Source organism: Podarcis erhardii (genome assembly GCF_964252035.2).
Source record: "Podarcis erhardii genome assembly, chromosome: 9".
Lineage (NCBI taxonomy): Eukaryota > Metazoa > Chordata > Lepidosauria > Squamata > Lacertidae > Podarcis > Podarcis erhardii.
This window is the reverse complement of record NC_138512.1, coordinates 35,076,843-35,098,216: the sequence shown is the minus strand read 5'-3', so window position 1 is coordinate 35,098,216 and position 21,374 is coordinate 35,076,843. Positions and strand designations below refer to the sequence as shown.

The following is a 21,374-nucleotide window of genomic DNA, read 5'->3' as shown; positions in this document are numbered from 1 at the left end:
TAAATTGCAGAGCAACTGCCCCTGTGGGTTCCTTCTTCCTTTCTGTCTGTCCATCTCGCTGACTGCTGTAGACATTTGTTTAAATGGTCAAACTGGACACAAAGTACATGAAAGTTTCCTGGCAGCAGGCACCTAATTAAGAAGAATGCTGGGGAAAGTAAAACTTGACTCCCCCACCCACCCTCCTTTTTAAAATATAATGATGTGTTTACAGAAACTTGGAAAGCAAAGAGATACATTGGTTTTCAAAAAGAAACCAGTGTCTGGTTTGGGAACGTTTATATCTGTATTAGATGAAGGAATATGAAAAACTCCACTCTAAAAATAGGAATGGGGATGTGTGTGTTTTAATTTAGAAGGCGTATGGATGAAGAAACAAATATTCTGTGTGTAGTGCTAGCTAGACCATGGTGTGGTTTAAACTAAGAAGCAAATTAAACTGTAGTATTGAGTGGGGAGGGGGTCTCTCTTATGGACATTATGGGAATGATTGCAGTACTATCATCTAACAAAGAATGCTTAGGAGCACACGCACACACACACACACACACACATTGCTGCATGATTTATGGATGGGGAGATGGGGAGGAGAATTGTGCTGTGTGTCTTTCTGGCGTTTGGTCTTCCCTGATGGCCTCTGGGCAGATGAAAGAGCCTGTGATTAACTAGACAGATGCTAACCATGAAATGAGTAGGACGAGTAACTGATAGTGTCTGTAATGTACTTCATAAGGAAACCTTTATCTTTTGGCAAATCTCTTGACCTCAAGAAACTTGCCTAAAAGTTTTTACTGAGTCATTGGCAATTGATCCTAAGCACGGAATGACTAAGAAAGTGTCCACTTTATGTCTGATTGCATGTAAGTTTTTATAACCAAGGGGTATGTTTTTTTAGTGGCTGGAGTTGGCTTAGTGTGAAAGATAAGAGAGGATTTATTTAGTCCAGTGACTTATCAATACTTCGATTATTATGAGAATGGTTGTTAGATGAAGAAGTCATTAAAAGAAATGCAACTGAGTTGCATTCCAATGCAATGGTACAGTCCTATACATGTCTACTCAGAAGTAAGCCCTTTTGAGTTCTGTTGAACTTACTCCCCCATGTTTGTATAGGATTGCAGCCTAGCCACACTTTAGTTCCATTGGAATAATGGGATCTTAAATTAGCCCATGACTAAAGCATAGCTAATTTAGTCTGGATCTAATCCACCTAGAAATGCATTGCAGTGCCATATGACCTGGTTGCCAGAAAGTTTCTGCGAGAAACAGGAAATATTGGTAGCCACTGCTGTGGAAACTAACATGAAATATTATCTCGCGGGTGTTGCTTTTATTTAAATCAAGAAATAAAACTTTCAGTTTGGTTTGCTAATGCAAAATAAATAGCTAGTTCTAAAATCATTACAAATGGAAACTGAAGGTCTATGCAGACTTGCATCTACCAGTGAAGTTTGATTTAGAGTTTTTAGTAAATGCAACACTCAATTATTGAATTGGCATATTTATCACAAGATTATACATTTCAGCAGCCAATATGCTGAATGGTTTGATGGATAGCTTGTTCACTGTGGTGTTGGAAAAATCTAAAAGTGCAACCACATAAAAATGCATACTACATCTAAAGTGTGTGGAGAAAGTCACACCAGCAGCAACTGGAAAAGTGAAAGCAGCATGGGTAATCCCCTACCCAATGATGAGTATGCCATTCAGATGTCTGATCGGAAAGTTTGGATGTTTGGAGTCTTATGTTTATAGACTACTTTTATGGAGAGGACTACAATATTATTATTATTATTATTATTATTATTATTATTATTATTATTCTTGCCCCAGTAGAGAAGACCTTGTCCTGTATTGCCACCCAGATAGTGGAGCCCTGCAGAGCAAAGTCTCAGAGGAAAGTCTCAAACATATGGGGCTGGGTGATCTTAAAAAGTATTGAGTATTCTAGATCATTTATGGAATTAATAAGTGTACTGTATTTTTCCTTAGATGACTATATTTCCCCCCAAAAAAAAAATTTTTTTAAAGTTTAAAATTGGGGGTCGTCTTATACACGGAATGATTAAAATATTTATTTCTTAATTTTAGGCTCAAAAAAAGAGGGGTTATCTTATATATGGAAAAATACAGTACGCACATTTTGGGAAGTGTCTTGTAGACTGTAGAAAGCTGAATAGGATAAGCAGAACAATAACAAATATTTGCTCATTTTTGTTTTTAAATGACTGTACCTTAAAGATGTATAGTGGAACCTCGGTTTTCGAACGTCTCAGCTGCCGAAAGTTTCGGAAGCTGAACGCTGAAAACCAGGAAGTGACTGCTTCCGTTTTCAAACGTGCCTCAGAAGTTGAATGGCTTCCAAGCGCATTTCTCAATTTTCACCATAGACTTTGCCGACAGCCCTTTGATCCTCAGTTTTCGAACGTTTCGGAAGTCGAATGGTCTTCCAGAACGGATTACATTTGAAAACTGAGATTCTACTGTACTTGCACATGAACTGACAGACTGGTACATCACAAGTGAATTGTGCAAAATGGATATCAGTTGTAGCTGCATTGCACCCAGAGACAAGTACCTGCTTCTCAAGTTCAGCCTTTCAGCAGGCAACATTCATGGGAAATGGGCTGTACAGTTTCAAACTTCATCCATTATTTGTCCTGCGATTAAACAAATGGACATCAAAGATTTACTAAGTCTTTCACTGGATTTCTACAAAAGAAACATCCAACCAGTTTCATTTTACAGCTAAGATTACTGAATCAGTCCTCATCTGTTGCCTTATTCATATAGTGTCAGATGCATTTGAACTTTACATAGCTTAACTCCCTTTTTGAGGTATTTGCCTTCTCTGAAGAGAAAGACGGTTGTATTGGACATACAGAACCCTGCATGTGAAAAATGCTTTACATTTAAGTTTGAATTGCACAGATGGTTGCCAAATTTTAATGTGTCTGTCCAGTGCAAACAAAAGCCCATGCACAGGCTTCCACCAGGCTTCAAGCTGGGAAATGCACTTGCAGTGAGGTAGGGTGTGCAGGAATCACGTGCATGCACACACTTCTGTACAGAGTACCGGGCCTGTCATTTACAGCACCACATATGCCCATCATGTCACAAAATAGCTCATGAGAGAGAAGTTTTGTTGTTAAACTGATATAAACCTTTCTAAGATTGTCCTGTCAATACACCTAAGTCTCTACAGTGGTACCTCAGATTAAGTACTTAATTCGTTCTGGAGGTCCATACTTAACCTGAAACTGTTCTTAACCTGAAGCACCACTTTAGCTAATGGGGCCTCCTGCTGCTGCCGCGCCACCAGAGCCCGATTTCTGTTCTTATCCTGAAGCAAAGTTCTTAACCTGAAGCACTATTTCTGGGTTAGCGGAGTCTTTAACCTGAAGCGTATGTAACCTGAGGTACCACTGTAAATCACAATTAGCCTTTGGATAAGGCTACCAGATCAGCAGTTCAATTAAAAAAGGTAAAGGACCCCTGACGGTTAAGTCCAGTCATGGACCATTCTGGGGTTGCGGCGCTCATTTCGCTTTACAGGCCGAGGGAGCCAGCGTTTGTCTGCAGACAGTTTTTCCGGGTCACGTGGCCAGCATGACTAAGCCACTTCTGGCATAACGGAACACCGAAACCAGAGCAGCACACAGAAACGCCATTTACCTTCCCGCCAGAGCGGTACCTCTTTATCTACTTGCACTTTTTTTGGTGTGCTTTCGAACTGCTAGGTTGGCAGGAGCTGGGACCAAGCAACGGGAGCTCACCCTGTCGCAGGGATTCAAACCCCTGAGCTTCTGATCGGCAACCCCAAAAGGCTCAGTGGTTCAATTAGAACAAATCAATTGCTAGAGTTAGTACATGTGTTTTGATTTTGGGCCTCCAGAAACACACATGAAAGACAGGCTTTGGGCCCCAGCTGAGGATAGGCGCTAAACCTGCCCATGAGGACATCAGTGTCTGGTCAAGTTGTGTTCTTACTCTCATCTATGTCCCAGAGTGCAGGTTCTTTGTTTTTGTTTAACTTGGGTCCTAACACTGAGAACAGAGTCCCTTTTATTTTATAATCCCACCCTCTTCATATTCTCAACCCCCCCCCCCCCCCGTTTTTGTGTGTGATGCAGTTCTGGGAACTGTCTTTCATATTTTTAGATAAGGTGGATGTATAACTTTTGGTAATTCATGTGTGCTTCCTCCAAGAGATTTACCTCTTTACCTCTAAGCCAAGTATATTTTCTGTTTGCTTGGTTAGCAAGAGCTCTCTGCATGTTTCCATGCTGGGTTTTTAACTTCTGATGCTAAAGGCTGCACCTGGAACCTTACTGCATCAGCAGAACTATGACTCGTACCCTTGTTTTGGGACATTTTTCACTCTGATTGCGGGGGGGGGCACTTTCAAGAGCCTAACTAGATGTGACTGATCTCTCAAAGGGTGGGGTTTTTTGGGGGGAGGGGTGTTTGGCAGTACTAATAGAAGCTGCATGGTGATTTATGTTAGCTGTTGTGCTAGCAGATCTCTCTCACTTTACCCATTTACCAACACATTTAGTGTAACTGTATTGCATAGAATATTCTTCCAATTAAGAGCGCTCTCTCTCTCTCTCTCTCTCTCTCTCTCTCTCTCACACACACACACACACACACACACACACACACAATCTTGCTGTTTTTAAGTCACCCCCCTGAACCAACGCTATTATTTGTCTCATAGGGCAAAACATATATGCACCTATATCTTCTGCCCTTTAAGGCAAATAGCAGTTTTGGTGAAGCAAATTTGATTAGGGAGTTTTGCCCCTAATTGAACACTCTTTCCTACTGGTGACTTCACTGTGTACCAGGTCAGAGAACCCTTTTGAATGCAATTAAGTTGATTGTATAAAAGCTACTTGGCCTGGGGCTGGCATCGTCTTTAAAATTGGGGACACTGTTTGGAATGTGGATATTAATCTGTCTGTAGTTGTACCACCTACACAGGTCTAAGATGCCAGGAAACACCAGTATCTCTCGTGTGTGTGTGTGTGTGTGTGTTTGCACTCATGGCCTTTCCTTCACTGTGTGTTGAAGACTGTGCAGTAACTGATGGGCTAATAAGGAAACATCTGATCAGGGAATGAGTCCAACATGGGTTCCAAATAGGGAAAGGGAACCCATTTATTGAGGAAACCAATTTATTATGGGAAATCACTGCTATGTTCAAAAAGAAATTCCTTTCTTTTATGAAATATGTGTTCTGGGAAGTCATACCAATGCAGAGGGTATTTAAGAGCATTGTTTTGATTACTGGCACCTCAGTATTCAATGCTGTTTCTTGGAAATGTCTAATTGATGGTCTTTTAACATAGGGCTTGCCTGCAGGGTTGAATTTGCGTGACTTTAGTAAACCACCAGCATAGCAAATCAGTCTACACTGTGAGCATATTGGAATTGCCAAACACACCACTGTAAGTTCTACAGCTCAAACTGTACTTACTTCCCTGTTGTTGTTTAACACATAAACACAGGGAAGACAGATGCTCCAAATTTAAATGCAACACTGTTCTGAGTGTGATGGGCATTGTGTTCAGGAAATAGTGACCTATCTGTTTTATCCTTCCCTGCTTTAATGCTTTATAAACTTAAAGTACCTAGGCCTATACAATTATGTGTAACAGCATGTGAACAAGTTGCCATCTGAACAAGTTTACCCATGAATAAACATGTACAGTGGTACCTCAGTTTACAAACTTAATCCGTTCCGGAAGTCCGTTCTTAAGCCGAAACCATTCTTAAACCGAGGCGCGCTTTCCTTAATGAGGCCTCCCGCCACCGGTGCCCTTCCACCATTCGGCTTCAGTTCTTAGACCGAGGTAAAGTTCGCAAACCGGGACACTCCTTCCAGTTTTGCGGAGTTCGTAAACTGAATAGTTCGTAAACAGGGCTGTTCTTAAACCGAGGTACCACTGTATATTAACTAATTATATCATTTTCAGTGCATTAAAATGAATATTCTCCTATTTTACATGAAAATTCTCTAATATTCTCATTAATCGAGAATATTCCCCAAAAGATTATTCTCGAGAATTTAACATCATTAAGGGTGCATGTGTCTGAATTCTCATAGAATTTGGAAAAGACATCTAAGGTTACCTGGTCGACTTCCCTGATGATGCAGGAAATTCACTATGATTAGCACTCTTGGTATTCATATACCATTGTATTTCTATCCCACCTTTTATCCAAGGTGGCATACACAGACCTTCTCCCCCTCCCCATTTCATCTTCACAACAACCCTGTGAGGTAGGTTACACTGAGAGTGAGTGACTTGCCTAGTTGAGTGTGTAACTGGACACAGCACTCCAGGTGAGGCCTCACCATAGCCAAATCAGAGTGGTACCATTAGTTCTAATGAAGTAGGTACTCTAGTTTCATTGATGCAGCCTACAACTGCATTGGCCTCCCCACCCTGCCAGTGCTGCTTTGCATTGCCTTTCCCGCCTATCCTGTCCTTTCTTCCAAAGGAGCCCAGGGCAGCAAATAGCAAGGCATAAAAACACAGTTTCTTTATTTCGTTCTCTGTTCTGTCAAGATCATCTGGAATCCTGTTTCAGTCTTCTAGTTTAGTCTACAACCTTGAAGAGCATCACCTCTGCTCCTTTGTCCAAACTGGAAGCAACTTAGAAGGGCATTGCCATGAATGGAACATAGTAGTGTCATTTTTGTAGTGGCAGCTGTTACCCATTGGGAGGGCAACAGTAGGTGGAACCAGAACCAGTGACAGGTGGAGCCAATTCTAGGTTTGTCCCCATCCTCTTCCCTGCGGAATTCTGTAAGGGCAAAATTGAGATTAAGCAGAAGAAAGATGATAACCAAGGTCCCTCTCTCACACAGAGACACCCCGGTACTGATTGTATGAAGGTAGACAGGTGAGGGAAATCTGCAGGCAGACTGAGGTTGTTGAGTTAGTGCCTCCATTCAGTCTAATAAACCAGGCTCCACTGGCATTTTCTCTAAATCTTGAAAGTAGACTTTCTGCTGTCTCACCGGGTATGTAAGCATATTCAACTGTCTCTGAAAAGCAAGAAATAAACTAGAAAAGACAATTCTCACATTACTTTCTCACTATACGTTCATTCATGGATCTTTGGCCTGTCACCAAGCAGAGGAGGAAGGAACAGGTTGAGCTTGCAAGCCCATCACTATGAAAAGAACCCTGATATTAAATCATAGATCAGGCCTGATAAAATCTTCTACCCCACCCCAACCCCAAATTCCTGCTGCACTTCCCTCATCTTTATGACCACTCTGCTCTCCCTCCCCATCATTCCACTTACCTCTTAACTTAAATAGACACGGTGACTGAGGGTTCTACTGCTGGCACTGTTTTTAAGTGAAATCACTCGCAGCAGCACAAGCCCCTCTATGCCTTCCCCCTCTGTCAGTTCCTAAACTTCCTAGGTGCTTAGAGTGACATGATACAATTTGGCATCAAATCACTTTGAAGATGCTCAAGTCCACTAGTCACCCTTCTTGGAGTGGCTCTGGAGTGATAGAGATTCTGGAGCAGAGAGAGGCTTATTCTGCTGTGAACAGCACAAGCCCTTCTTTTAAAGGTTAAGAAACAGGCCCACCCCGTCTCCTCTCTGATAAGTGCCCACCTGAGCAGGACCCTCTTTGTAGCACGGGGCCTGGACATATGCCCAATTGTTCAGCCCTAGCAGCACCAGTGCATGTATAAAAAATATTCATAAATACCATTACCACCCTATCTGTCTATAAATACAAACTGGGCATCCAGAAATGCAAGGAGCTTAAACAAAGGAGCTTAAGGGCACAGATCAATATTCCAGTTTTTCTAGGTCTTTTGTAGTGGGGGGGAGGTGTGGAGGGGCCCTTTGTTGCACGTGAAATGTACCTTGGGTGTTGCCTGTTACATCCTAGCTTGAACTGATGACCCAACTTCTTCTACAGTCATACCTTGGAAGTCAAACAGAATCAATTCCAGAAGTCCCTTTGACTTCCAAAACATTCAGAAACCAAAGCACAGCTTCCGATTGGCTGCAGGAAGCTCCTGCAGCCAATCGGAAGCTGCGCCGGATATTTGACTTCCGAAAATAGTTCAAAAACCGGAACACTCACTTCCAGGTTTCAATCGTTTAGGAGCCAATTTGTTTGGGAGCCAAGGTGTTCAAGATCCAAGGTACAACTGTAACTTGAACTGCATGTGGCTTGCTGCAAGTAATGCTGAAATCTGGAAAAGTCAACCTTTTGAAAGGTTTTAATTATTTGTATAAATCTTCTAAGGACAGTCTAAGCAGCCCTTTGGTCCACTTCACGTGTAGTCAAGAGCCAGTGTGGCATAATGGTTAGTGTTGAACTGTGACCTGGGAGACCAGGGTTCAAATCCCCACTCAGCCACGAAGCTCTTTGGATGACCTTGGGCAAATCACTGTCTCTTAACCTAACCTACCTCACAGGGTTGTTGTGAGGATGAAATGAGGAAAGCAATGACCATGTACACCACCTCGAGCTCCTTGGAAGATATATCAAGCATAATATTCACACAAAAGAAAGACTTCCTGAACAGCATCATTGGGATAGTTCAAAATGTGATTTTTCTTTCTGGCTGCTATATATAGAAAGCAAACTTGTGTAATCTACTGTTAAAATAGAAGAGAGGGGAGAAGCCAGTTGCATTTTTTCCATTACAGTTCATTTTAACAGATGTTTTCTGTTCCTTCCCCACTCCCCCCCCCCCCCGCCATGACAAACATACCAAGGGAGAAGTCTTCAAGCTCAGCAAGGAACTGTAGCAACACTGCACAGAACAATAGTTGCATCATCTATCACTCGTCACAATTTAGGTCCAAGTTTTGTTTCAACTTAAGTCTTGATTGATGTGTTATAAACATAGTTTTACTATTATTTATATCAGTGTTTTGAGAATAACACCAAATTGCTCTTCATACTCGGGGAACATTCCTGGAACTGCAAACAAGATCTTTTGAAACTAAGATAGCAACAGAAGCTTGGGTATAGTTTTCAGTGAAAAGTGGAGCAAGCTGTTCTCCTGTATATTTCATTATACCAAGGGAAAAGTTGACTTCAATTAAAACTCAGTTAAGCTGTAACTATGAGAGGGAAGAACGGGAATTTCTGCTTCTAGCTAACAGGAAAGGATAATTTGCTGTTCAGTCCTGTGAGTAGATTGTTCAGCATGGGAATAGGGATGCACCAAGTAGCTCCACTTCTAACATCTCCACAAACATCAGTATCAATGGAGTCTTTGCAGATTCAGTTCCACATGCAAGGGCTTCTCTGGAACCAAGAGGGTTCCAGTTGACTTGGAAGCCTTTATGAATTACAGCTACATGTGCAAGGCTGAGGTGGTATAGGATGGGGAACATGCAGTGTGTTGCTACTCCCGTGTTCAGTAATGGAAGCAATATTGCTTGAAGAGTGCAATGGTTTGCTTTATGCATGGATTTCAAACCATGGTTTGGTGCTGATGAGTAAAATATATGGTTATCCAAACTTCTAATTTTGAAGAAAACAGATTGCTGCATAGATTGGTAGCTTCCAGTGTGTTACTTTTGTTATGGGGACACAGGTGGCGCTGTGGACTCTAAACGTAGCAGTTCAAAAGTGCGCCATTGCAAGTAGTTAAATGGGTACCACTGCAGCAGAAGGTAAACAGCGTTTCCTTACGCTGTGGCTTCCATCACAGTGTTCCATTGTGCCAGAAGCGGTTTATTCATACCACATGACCCGGAAAGCTGTCTGTGTTCAAACGCCGGCTCCCTCAGCCTGAAAACGAGATGAGCGCTGCAACCTCATTGTCGCCTTTGACTGGACTTAACCATCCAGGGTTCTTTACCTTTTTACCTTTACTTTTGTTATGAAAAATCTTCCTGCTCCATACCGAAGAGTATAATGTAAAAATAACTCATTTGGTAAGACTTTTCGTACCTCAGCTCATCAAATAAAACTTTCCCTTGATTGATTTAACATTTCCTGAAACACACTGGAAACCACCAGTCTGTCCAGCCTTTTGTTGTAGTTGTTGTTCCTTTTGTGCATTTCTTACAGCTGTAGCTGAACCCCTGTTTTTGTGTGAGGATTGCCATTTTCTTACCTTGTGCTCAGAGGAAGGAGATGAGAGGGTGTATGACCCCAAGGCTTATCATTGCTGGTTTCTAGTCATACTTTGGAGGATTGTCTGAATCTGGCCTATGCTTCCAGTGGTCAAATTATAATGAGACAGAGACTGTGAACAGATCTTCCATCTCTCTAAATTTACCTCATATTTAACAGGATCTGCTCAGAGTGATTTAATACACAGCACTGAGAGAGGGGTTTTGATTTTTTTCCTGGTGTGTTCTCTCCCCACCCCCCATATAAATTGCTTCCACTCTCCAAGCTGCAACCCATAATGGAACAAATAGGGGGAGGGCATTGCTGCTTTAAAATAATTTTAAATAGATTGGGCATCACCCATGTCTTGTCTAATTTGGCTGCAAGACTGAAGCCCAGAATAGTATTCGAACTTTATTCATTGATTTCCTTAAGTAGCAATATCTAGGTAGGGAAGAAAAACTGTCTTTGCACTGACCTTGGGCATTTTATGTACGGAGACAGCTAATTTGGATCTGTGAATCATAAGATGAATAGCCAATGCTGCTTTTGACTTGCCAGAGTAATTGTTTTTCCTGTCTCCCCGTCCAGCAAAAACCAGTTCCAAAGTGGTAGGCTTCATCAATCCTGGAGGTCAAGGGTCAGTCTGCAGGCCAAGCCTTTCTCCTTTCCCCCTCCTTTAACTGTAACTCATCTGTTAGCCTGGAAACCTATGACAGCGGTCTTCCAAATATAACCTCAGAGAGGTTCTGCCTGATAGATGCTGATATAAACTTCTAAAATGGAAAACATACCCTGGTACCCAAATGTTTTCTGTTTTCTCTGACCAGTTGACATTTATTTATTGGTTTATAATGAGACTTGTATTCTGTAAGAGGCCTCTAGTGGAATCTGTAGCTCTTTACATTTCCCAAAATAAGGAACTAAGTAGCCTAGACTTGCTTGGCATTTTCTGTGCTGTGAGACTTAGATAAAATAGCAGTGCTGGAGAAAATAGCGCACAAATGCATTTCTCTTAACACTGTCTTGAAAGCAGACTTTCCATGGCTGAAAATGAATGGCAAATGCTAAATGTATAGCTATTTAGAAAGTTTACACTTGAGATGTGGGAGAATCATGGCATCCATGATTATAGGACATCAGTATGATCCTAAGCATGTTCACACAGAAGTAAACCCTGCTGTTTCCAATACGGTTGTAAAATACTAAAAGCCTTAAGCAGATTCTCTCTTTGTTTTGTGTTGCAACAAGAGCTGTAGAAGTTCTAAATGTTCTAATTGCAAAGAAAATTACTTCTGTCCTTTAAATTCTGTTTCTGATTAAGACATTAGCCTTTCAAAATGATCCTTTCGGAGAACTTAAATGGAGACACTGAAGCAAATTGTTGGTTGGAGAGAGGTTTCCTATTAAGGAAGAGTGATGTAATGCCAATGGAATACAGCCAGGTTCTCTCCACTCATTTTATTTATATTAGCTGCATACCAGAGAAAGATACCCCAACAACATGAGTGCTGCTCACTATATTTAGTCAGGCTAGTTTAGTAATTCCAGGAGGTTATGTTTATATGCAATGGAAATAATTATAAAAAGGTATTTTGAGCATCTTAGTTCAATCAAATGGGTTTAAGCAAAAATGCTTTTTAAAAAAGATCATAAAATTGGGGTGGTATTTGGGCTGTATGTCTTGAGGCATTTAAAACAGTAATCCCCTTGACTAATCAGCTCTTAATACATCTTTCTTTTTCTGTGCTTCAACTCCTTAGCATTATTTGTAGTTAGAAGTTAACCTTGCCTCTAATAGAGGCTAATGAACCAATCCATCTTTCAGTGTTGTATAAAATTGATTGTGGATTTAAATTTCACTTCACGTTATGGGAAAACGCTTGCACCAGGCTGGAGTTTGCGTACCCCACCCTTCTCTTACTCGGTGCTTGCAAGGAGACTGAAAGTTTTCGCTTTCACTTTAGAATTAACAAAGATCCCTGTGACTGCCCAACTTCAGGAGCTGTGAGTCCTCGCTTAAAACAATCAAGAATCCAGCCACAGTTTGATATCCTGGTTGGTTAATTAACCCTACTTGGAACAAATTGCAGTTCAAACACCACGGGGAACTCTGGTTAGTTCTAAACTGAAATCTTTACGTATTTTCCTCATGCATGCAAAAAAGTGAGGGAGACTCCATAGCTTAGTAGTAGAATACAGTGGTACCTCGGGTTAAGTACTTAATTTGTTCCGGAGGTCCATTCCTAACCTGAAACTGTTCTTAACCTGAAGCACCACTTTAGCTAATGGGGCCTCCTGCTGCTGCCACACCGCTGGAGCACAATTTCTGTTCTCATCCTGAAGCAAAGTTCTTAACCCGAGGTACTATTTCTGGGTTAGCAGAGTCTGTAACCTGAAGCGTATATAACCCTAGGTACCACTGTACATACTTTGCTTTGCAGAAGGTCTGTGGTTCATTCTCCGCCATCTTGGACTTGGGAAATTTGCCTGTTTGAAAACCCTGGGAAGCTGCTGGCAGTTAGTGCTGGCAATATGGAATTTGGGCAAGCTTTTTCTGTAATGTTAAATCATAGTTCAGCATTATATCTGTACCAGGCCTTGGTCTGATTTGCGAATTATAATTTCCACCTCCCAGAGTCTAAATAGATGTATAATTCACTGGGGAGATTTGGGGTTGCTGCTGTTCAGCCTTGGAAAGAGTGTTTCAGTTCTCTTTCTTAATGTGTTCTAGACAATAGGTTTCTGTCACTACAACCCTGTGGCAAGCTTAACCAAAACCACAACTGCTGAATCTCTCCATGCTTTGCAGCTATAAAAACACATCATTTACCTGTGAGCATTCCTGGGCAGATGTATCATTACCCAATCAATTCCCTTGTGTGCTACAAGTAAAGGGAAGTGGTTTGCTCAGACCCCACCAGCCTGGCTATGATGGAGGGAAAATGGAGTTTCCACCCCTCTTGCTTTTCCTAATTGCCTTTTGTTCTACCTGATGACTTTTACAAACCCTGTTTTTCTTGCTGACAACAGTATTTCTGCTTTGCAGTGGTTTTATTTTACCAGGGAACAGTCTTGTGCAGGGCTGCAGGCACTTCTCAGAATCGAACACTGGACAAAGGGAATTCATTTGTTCTCTGCACTAGGGGGGGTATGCATATGTTGCTCACGTACTTACGTGGGTTGCTTTATTTCAAGATCTCCCAAGATGGTTTGCCGTGTGGTATGGGGACACTGTTTCAGACATTTGCACAATACATGGGATATATTGTGTCAGTTACCTGATGTTGGTAGGATATGCACCCACACAATAAACTGAAATGAAGAAGACAAGCAGTGAAGCAAGACAGTCCTGATTCAGTACTTGGAATGTGATTTCTCAGACCTGCTCAAGTCAATACACGCAAACCTTTGTGCTAGGAGCTTCCAGGGGTGAAGCAAGTTTCCCTGCAGAACCATGAGCAATTGTTAGAGGAAGTGTGAGCCGTTCCAACCCCAGACTCCCCTTCTTTCTGCATGACCCAAGAGGTTAGATTCCACCTCATTTTGGTATTCCAGTACCTGTGGGCTTCACCATTTGTGCTAATTGATCGTGTTTGTCTGGTGTGGGGGGAGTGATTTTTTCCCTAAATGTTTGGCAGAAACCAAGCTAAGAGTGAAGAGTTCTTTGTCTGGCAGCGAGGGCTAGGGCAAGTACTGTGCAAAGGTTTTGCTGCATAAACCTGCTTGGCACAGGGTTGGGCTGGATGACCCTCAGGGTCCCTTCCAACTCTACAATGCTGTGAGTCTATGGTTACATAGGAAATGCACAGCTCTCACTTTCCTTTTGAAGAGTGAGGTGGACACAGCATGGCAAGCAGCCAATGTCCTGGGACTTGGCCTGCAAACAGGTGCTCCTTTGAATGAGTTGGTTCTGTGAGGCTTGTTCATGCTGCTGCTGGTGTCTCCATGTCCTTGGAGGTGGAGATGGTCTCTGTGCCAGTTAAGCATCCAGTTTCACTCTGTCACCTTCCGCAAAGGTGGAAGCTCTTCACTGACAGGAGGGATGCACCAGGCCCACTTCACAGCAGGAGGTATCTGACTCAGGGTGTCACCATGGTGGAACAGTCCTCTGCCAGCCTGCTTAGTCCCTCCCCTGATCCCGCTCTCCATTCCCTAGACTCCTCCCCCCCCACCAAGGTCAGAGGCTTCTGGAGTTGCCTTTTTCACTTTCCCCATCCTCCTACCACCCTCCCATGGGCATCAATCTCCAAATCCCTGAGCTCTGCCCATTCTTCCTCAGAATCCAACCATCCCTTCCATGATGTATCTCCATGGAATTCATGACAGTAGCTTTACAACCTTGCATTCTGTGCTTTTCTTTTTTTTTACTGGATACACAAAATTGCTACTTTTTTAATTAATGTAGAAGATCTCCATCTGTCCATAGTCTTGCAGTTGCTGAAACAGGTTGGAATCCCCAGTTCACCCATAAGTATATATCGAAGAGAATCCTGGCTAAATGATGTTTAGGGATAACGAGACTGCTTAAGAGGCTTCTGCTGGGAATGTAAAGCTCAATATGTTTGATCCCTTGTCTATTGGTACGCCCATCCCATTCTCCACAACTGCATCTTTTTTTCTTTTTTCTGAACAAGAATTTTACATTTGTAGGGGCAGGGGAAGTGCCTGACCCAAAGAAATATGCTAGAACAGAATTTTAGAATCTGTGTTGTCTAGAACAGAGATGGGACACTAGTAGCCCTCCAAGACTTTATTGGAATCCAGCTCCTTTACTCCCTGACAACTGGCCATGCAGACTGGGGAATTGATGGGAGTTGAAGCCCAGCATAATCTGGAGAGCCACAGATGCCCCATTCTTGCTGGGGAGAAAGGAAGGGTTGCACAGGTCTCAGACCCTTCTTTCACTGGCCATTTGGTAGCACGCAGGTGTTGAGAAAGTAGAGAATTGCAAGGGGCTAGACTAGATGGCTCTCAGGGTCCCTTCCCACTCTACAGTTCTATGGTTCTATGATCCTCCTTGGGACATCTAGGCAACATGGCTGTGTGTGTGACCCGCACAAAAAGCAGAAAGATATTTTGCAACTGACAAGGGGCCATTCAAAATCATTCTGCCTTTCTGTCGCATCTTAGAAGTATAGCAGAATTATGGATCTGTTGGCAAGCATATATGAGGTATTCCTAGAGATAGCAAGATGCAGCAGCCCTGTCAAGATGTACTGTAGATACTTTTTCCACTCATTCAGTTGAAGCAATTCACGAGGGAAGCAGATCATGCTGCTAAATACTGACAAATATACTTTAGGTCAGCCAGGAGTCGAAACAACCAATTTCCTTTTAAGTATAAAGCATGCTAAACAAGCTAATTTCTCCCCTCTTCTGGTAGAGTTCATGCTAATTTCAAATCCCAAATTAAATTGTTACCAAAAGAGTAGATTTAAGAATATCCCAACCTTAGTATTTCTGTTACCAGGTTCCAAAGAACTAAATATCTCCTATAGGATTATAGCAGCTGACATAGCTAACATATGAAGTATTTCCTGGACGGCATACAAACACAGATGATGTGCAATCATTTCTTGTTTAGCAGAAAATTCCTATCTGAAGTAAAAAAAAGAACCTGCTTTTGTGATGAGCCACTCCCCAAAATACTATGGGGAGAGCTAAAGCATGGGTTAGGCAGTGGGGATTCAAATTGCTGAATTGTGCCTTGTTGATGTGTCCCTTTATAGTCTGTATTGTGGTTATATGATGCAGCCTTCCCTAGGCCAGTGCCCTGCAAATGCTTTGGACTATGACTTCCATCAGCCTGTACAGCAGCACTTGGAATACCCATAAATGCTAAATCTTAAGACTGTGGGCGGCTTTGGATAATGACATTAACAATTATAGTGCCTGGATATAGCTGTAGTAGAAAAAGATCTGTGGATTGGGTGATAAAATAGATTGCTTTTTGTTTGGGTTAAAAAAACAGATGCAGTATGTCATTGAATAAAATGGGTGTCAAAGATACCTCACAATGTACAGCCAAAAAAAGGGGGGGTACAGTAAGTATGCAACTTGCACGCTTTTAACTTATGTGCATTCAGCTTTACCCAAAAACTTAAAAGGGGGCGAGAAAGGTGCAGGATTCTGGGGGAAATGACTTTGGCAATCCTACTCACTATTGAACCCAATGGGTCTTGACTATATGCAATTTTGGCTTTAGGTGCAATCCCTGGAACATAGACCCTATGTGAGTTGTGGGCCTGCTACATTCCACGTTTGTTACCCTCCCTATGACCTTTACTACCTACAGAGATGAGAATTGTTCAGAATACCATCCACATTCACTCATACAACTGAAACAGGGTCTGCATATCAAAATGTAGCTCTTCATCAGTTTCTGTAGTCCACTGGTGCTTGTCCTCATTCCTGTTACAGGTGGCTCACCTAGTACAAGCTGCCCATTGAGCACTTTTTTTTCTGCACAAGGGAGTGACGGCAATGCGCAACCTGAAAGGACTTTTCATAAATGGTTCACACCTTTTGAAAACTGTTTCTTATGACCCACCTTATCATTCTTCGTCATTAAAGGAGATGCTCTGCTGGTCACCACGATTGTTCTTGTTGCCATTGTGTGTGTGTGTGAGAGAGAGAGAATGCCCTTGGGTGTTTCCAGCTTTCCTCCCAATCTTGGAGCTGCAGTGGTGAGTGGGGATTATTCCAGCAGTTGTGTGGCACTGGTGGCTCCATGAGGCGCATAGCAGCCTCTTCCTGAAATGTGCTAATTGGATTTTGCACTGTAGCCACATAAAGTCACAATTCTGCTTCCTTCTACTACCTAAAAAGTCTGTGCACCTTCCCAGCCCCATTTCAGTGATGAAACCTCCCATTGCCTTGCCACCTGATACCAGGAGCTCGTGAGTTTCACACATAAGAGTAATGGTGGTGTCTTCCCTATCTACTGTCTTGGAAAATACCCCAAAATGCAACTTGAGTTAAAAGGTGATGTGTTTTGTGATCATTTGGTGGGATCACTTTGAAGGTGTTCTGTGAACAAGCTCATGCTCTTGAGCCATTAAAAAGTTTTTAAGATCAACTGGTCTAGAAGTTAGCATGCATGGCTATGACCACACTCCACGATGTGGCTTTCCCCCGCCCTGCCAAATCTTGGGAATGAGATGTATTCTCATTCTTAGCAATAAATAATGGATGTGTTGAGAAAGTTATATCAGGCAGGCAGTAAAAGATCCTGTGATATGAAGGTGAGCTTTGTCCCTAGTCTGTCCCTCTATGTCCCCTTTTCCCTATCCTGTATCTTACTCCTCTAGAAGTTAAGCCCTGTTTCCTAATCACTGCCCAAAACCACATCCAAGTTCTGCAAAACAAGCATTTCATGGTCATTGCTAAGAAAGCAAATTAAGCAAAAGCATGCTTTAGCAAAAGCATGCTTAATTTGCCTGGTTTTGAATAGCACCTTCCAGCTGGAGAACCTTGGCTTTCTTAAAGCAGCATTTTAAGCTCACAGAGAACCTGTGTAGTAGCACCTGGGGGGGGGGGACCTGTCCAGTGGATTAACAAAAGAGTCTCCTTCGGCTTTCACTTTTTACAATGTTTTTAATTGATGATCTTGCCCAGCTACAATTTTATCTACCAGTTGAATTCACTGTGTCTGCTGTTGTTGTTGGTTGGTGGTGTTGTGTTGTTGTTTTTAAATAATAGTGGCAGTTGTTGTTCCAAAGAAGAGTGGGTTAGGTGCCTAGGCTGGGCTGAAGCAATAAGAGAGGGACAAGTTGGCTCCTGCCATGGTAGCAAGGAGCCAGTTGTCTGTCTTTCCCACGGTGGCATCCATCTGTTGTTTTCCAGTGTGTATCTCAGCAACTCTTTCCATATATCCCCCTTGCTATAGCTCTTCCCAGACAATTCTCCATCGTTCTTATTTTGTCGACCTCAGTTTCGGCAGCAAGTTAAGAAGCAGCCATTAACTGTGCGGGAGGAGGCATAACCTTGAACTCTCTACTCTATAAAACATTGACCTTCTGGTTATGTGTGTTAGCCATTGTGCCCAGAATGGATTAGACCCAGTTGCCTCCTGTCAGATTCCCCCCACAGGAGAAAGGTCTTCTTCTTTTTTGCCCTTCTGAGGTTTATGATGAGCAATTGTGACAGTTGCACTTCTCTTGAGATGTCACCAGTCACTAAATTGGAACCACTGATTGCCTTGGCTAGGAACGGACTCAACTTCATCACAGATCACACCAACTGGTCAATAAATTGTTTGCTTATCTGATCCATATTGCCATACATATCCCGTCTTCCATTAGTCTGTTTTTGATAAGGCCTTTTCCCTCCTGAGCCTGATTTACGAAGTGGGGGGTGGCTTATAAGCCCGGTGCCCATCGCAGACACTGTCCTCGATACTCGAAGCAGCATCGCGCAAGACCTTTTGGACGAGTGACAAAAGGATCCCTGATATACCTGGCTTTGGTTCATGGTGAGGATCTTGTAACCCACCTGCCACTGGGGTAGATATGGGTCTTTGACATGCTCCAGCCCGGTCATAATTAGCGGACTCCCTGTGAGTGTAGCTTGGGGTAGTGGAATGTGACTCACGGACAGCTTCCCTGTTTTTTTCCACTAAGTGTTGCTGTATCATCTTCAATGCCATGCCGAAAATGTCTTTTGCATGCAAATCCAGGGACCACGGCTTTTCTGAACAACTATCAGGGGATGCCGGAGTTGAAACCTTACGGTCAGCAGTAGAGGGCTGGCGCATGCCGCTACATTCCAGTTTATCCTTGATCTCCTGACGTGCTTTTTGAACAACCAGGGAGCAGAGTTTATTGACATATGAAGGTTCGTCTGAGGAGCCCCTTGGACCAGGGGTAGTAGGAATCAGTTTGTCGGATGAGATGGTGTAGGGCTGAGTTTTACGAGAACCACTTGCAGGTTTCAGTGCGTGCTGAAATCCAATTGCGTATTTCTGAAGGTCGTTGCTCAGCCAGCTCACAACATTGAGTTCCTCAGAGGAGCCCTGCTTGAAAAGGCAGACCGCACCTTCCGTATTATTAGGATTGTTTCGCTCGTTGTCTTTTATTACAATAACTTCTTTATCCTCCAGACTCGCCAGGTCAAGATGATTGTATCCTCCTCCTCTCTGACATTTGTCCTTCATATTTAAGCTGGATACATCAACAAAACAGATCATTTTGCGATCCTGGTCTTTCTGTCCTTCAGGGCAGTAGTGGTTTACTTTACATACGGCCGCCTGACTGCGCAACCAGTCGATTTCATGTGCCATATCTGTTGTTTTAGGGTGGAGCTGTCCCCAGGGCCATAGAGCGGTGGTGATGGTGTTTTAGTTGAGCAGCTTTGATCCTGCCAGACTCAAGGTGTTGCCTCCTCTCTTAGCTTCCCATGCTCTTCTAGTGGCAGATGGGATTTTCACTTGTGTGGACAATTGGTTTCTATGACAACATTGACATCATAAAGCATCAGTATCACCAAGCAACCAGTGGTGTACTTAGGCAGTGCTTTAATAAGAGTTTGAGAAAGAAAAGGCAGAATCTCTCCTGGCACACAAATATTAGACTGCTTTTTAGGGATTATTTTATGTAGCCCACATTGGATCCAGGGGATCATTTTATCTTTGAGGATCATAAGTCTGAAATATACATGAAGATTGCCTAGCTCAGCCCCTGCCCTAAGTTTGTCTGGCAGAAAAACTGCTAAAATCTAAAAATGGTGGTGGGTAGTTGGGGTGCTTGTCAATTTAAAAAGAAAGGTTGCATTTTAATTATGGATTAATTAATCTGAAACAACTGCCACTGAGATATTTATAAGGAGAGAAAGTTGAGTAGGATGGCTTAACTGGTACTGATTTTAGCCTTTTGGGGCATTCTGAATAGTAAACCTGCAAGGAGGAAAGTGTGTTCACAAATGCAAGGAGGAAAGTGTGTTCACAAATGCACTAGGTCCCTTCCGCCATTCCTGTAACCACTGCCCTCCCCATGTTCCCCAGTGACCGTCTACAGCTAGTAAGTCCCCTGTACTTGTGGAGGCTGTAGTGCCTTTTGAAACGCTAGAAAATAAGAGTTTCAAAACACCTGAGAGCCTCCTCAAGTACAGGAGTCTTCCCCATTGCAGACAGTCACTAAACATGTGTAGTGCAGCAGTATGAAGGATGGAGGAGCAGAGTTTGCAAGTTCATGTATGCTGTCTCCTCCTTGCATGTTTCCTTAAGCCCTGTTCAGAATGCCTGAAGAAAGCTTTTGTTACCAAAGCAGACTATATTCCCCATCTGCTCACTGAAGGAGTTTAGAGCCAGTATGGTGTAGCGGTTAGAATGTTTGGCTAGGACCTGGGAGACTAGGATTCAAATCCCTGTTTAGCCAGTGAAATTCTCTGAGCCATTCACACACTCTCAGCCCTAACCTATTTCACAGGGTTGTTGTGAGGCTGTGGTCTAAACCACTGAGCCTCTTGCACTTGCTGATCGGAAGGTCGGCAGTTTCCTCTGTCCCAGCTTCTGCCAACGTAGCAGTTCGAAAGCATACCAATGCAAGTAGATAAATAGGTACCACTGCGGCAGGAAAGTAAATAGCATTTCCGTGCGCTCCGGCGCTCATCACAGTGTCCCGTTGTGACAGAAGTTGTGCTGGCCACACACACACGGAAAGCTGTCTGTGGACAAACGCCAGCTCCTTCAGCCTTAATCAAGATGAGCGCTGCACCCCATAATCACCTTTGAAACTTGCTGAAGAAGGCTGCTGGGTTTGAGGTCTTCTTTTTGTGATCTTGAATGTTTCCTAAAGGACATGGAATCCATCGTCTTTAGACATTTTGTGTTATAGGGAAGATGTTATTAGGTGCAGTTTCTTCCATTGCAGTACATCAGTAGTAGAAAAATGACCGTACTTCATTCTTCTCTCCTGTCCCAACTGTTGAAGGAGCCATGAGCTGTGTTGGCATTTGTTTAATTTGATAAAAGTTTTGAATTTAGGCATTTATAATAGCTGAGTTGTGTCTTTGACTTATTGAGCATTTTCTTTTCTTTAGCCGTCCTTGGCTATCTTAATGGGAGCATGTTTTTGAAAAAAAATATTATAGTAATATGAAAAATGCTTCCTGTAAATGGAAGAATTGCTGAGAGACATTGCACGTTCTCACCAAGTACTAGTCTTATCACTGCTTCTGGTTTCCTCAGGACAAACTTTAGCTTGAGGCCTATTTGGCAGATAACAAAATAAAATTGGGAAATGCCGGGTTT

General features: G+C 42.7%; 2 protein-coding genes across 5 annotated transcripts in view; one reads left to right on the top strand and one right to left on the bottom strand.

The window, feature by feature from the left end:
- The window catches only part of CBR4 (carbonyl reductase 4), a 239,934-nt gene that overhangs the window by 153,800 nt on the left and 64,760 nt on the right, over positions 1-21,374 (bottom strand). The gene's annotated exons all lie outside the window — the stretch shown is intronic.
- Positions 1-21,374, top strand: part of PALLD (palladin, cytoskeletal associated protein) — a 218,710-nt gene that overhangs the window by 151,423 nt on the left and 45,913 nt on the right. The gene's annotated exons all lie outside the window — the stretch shown is intronic.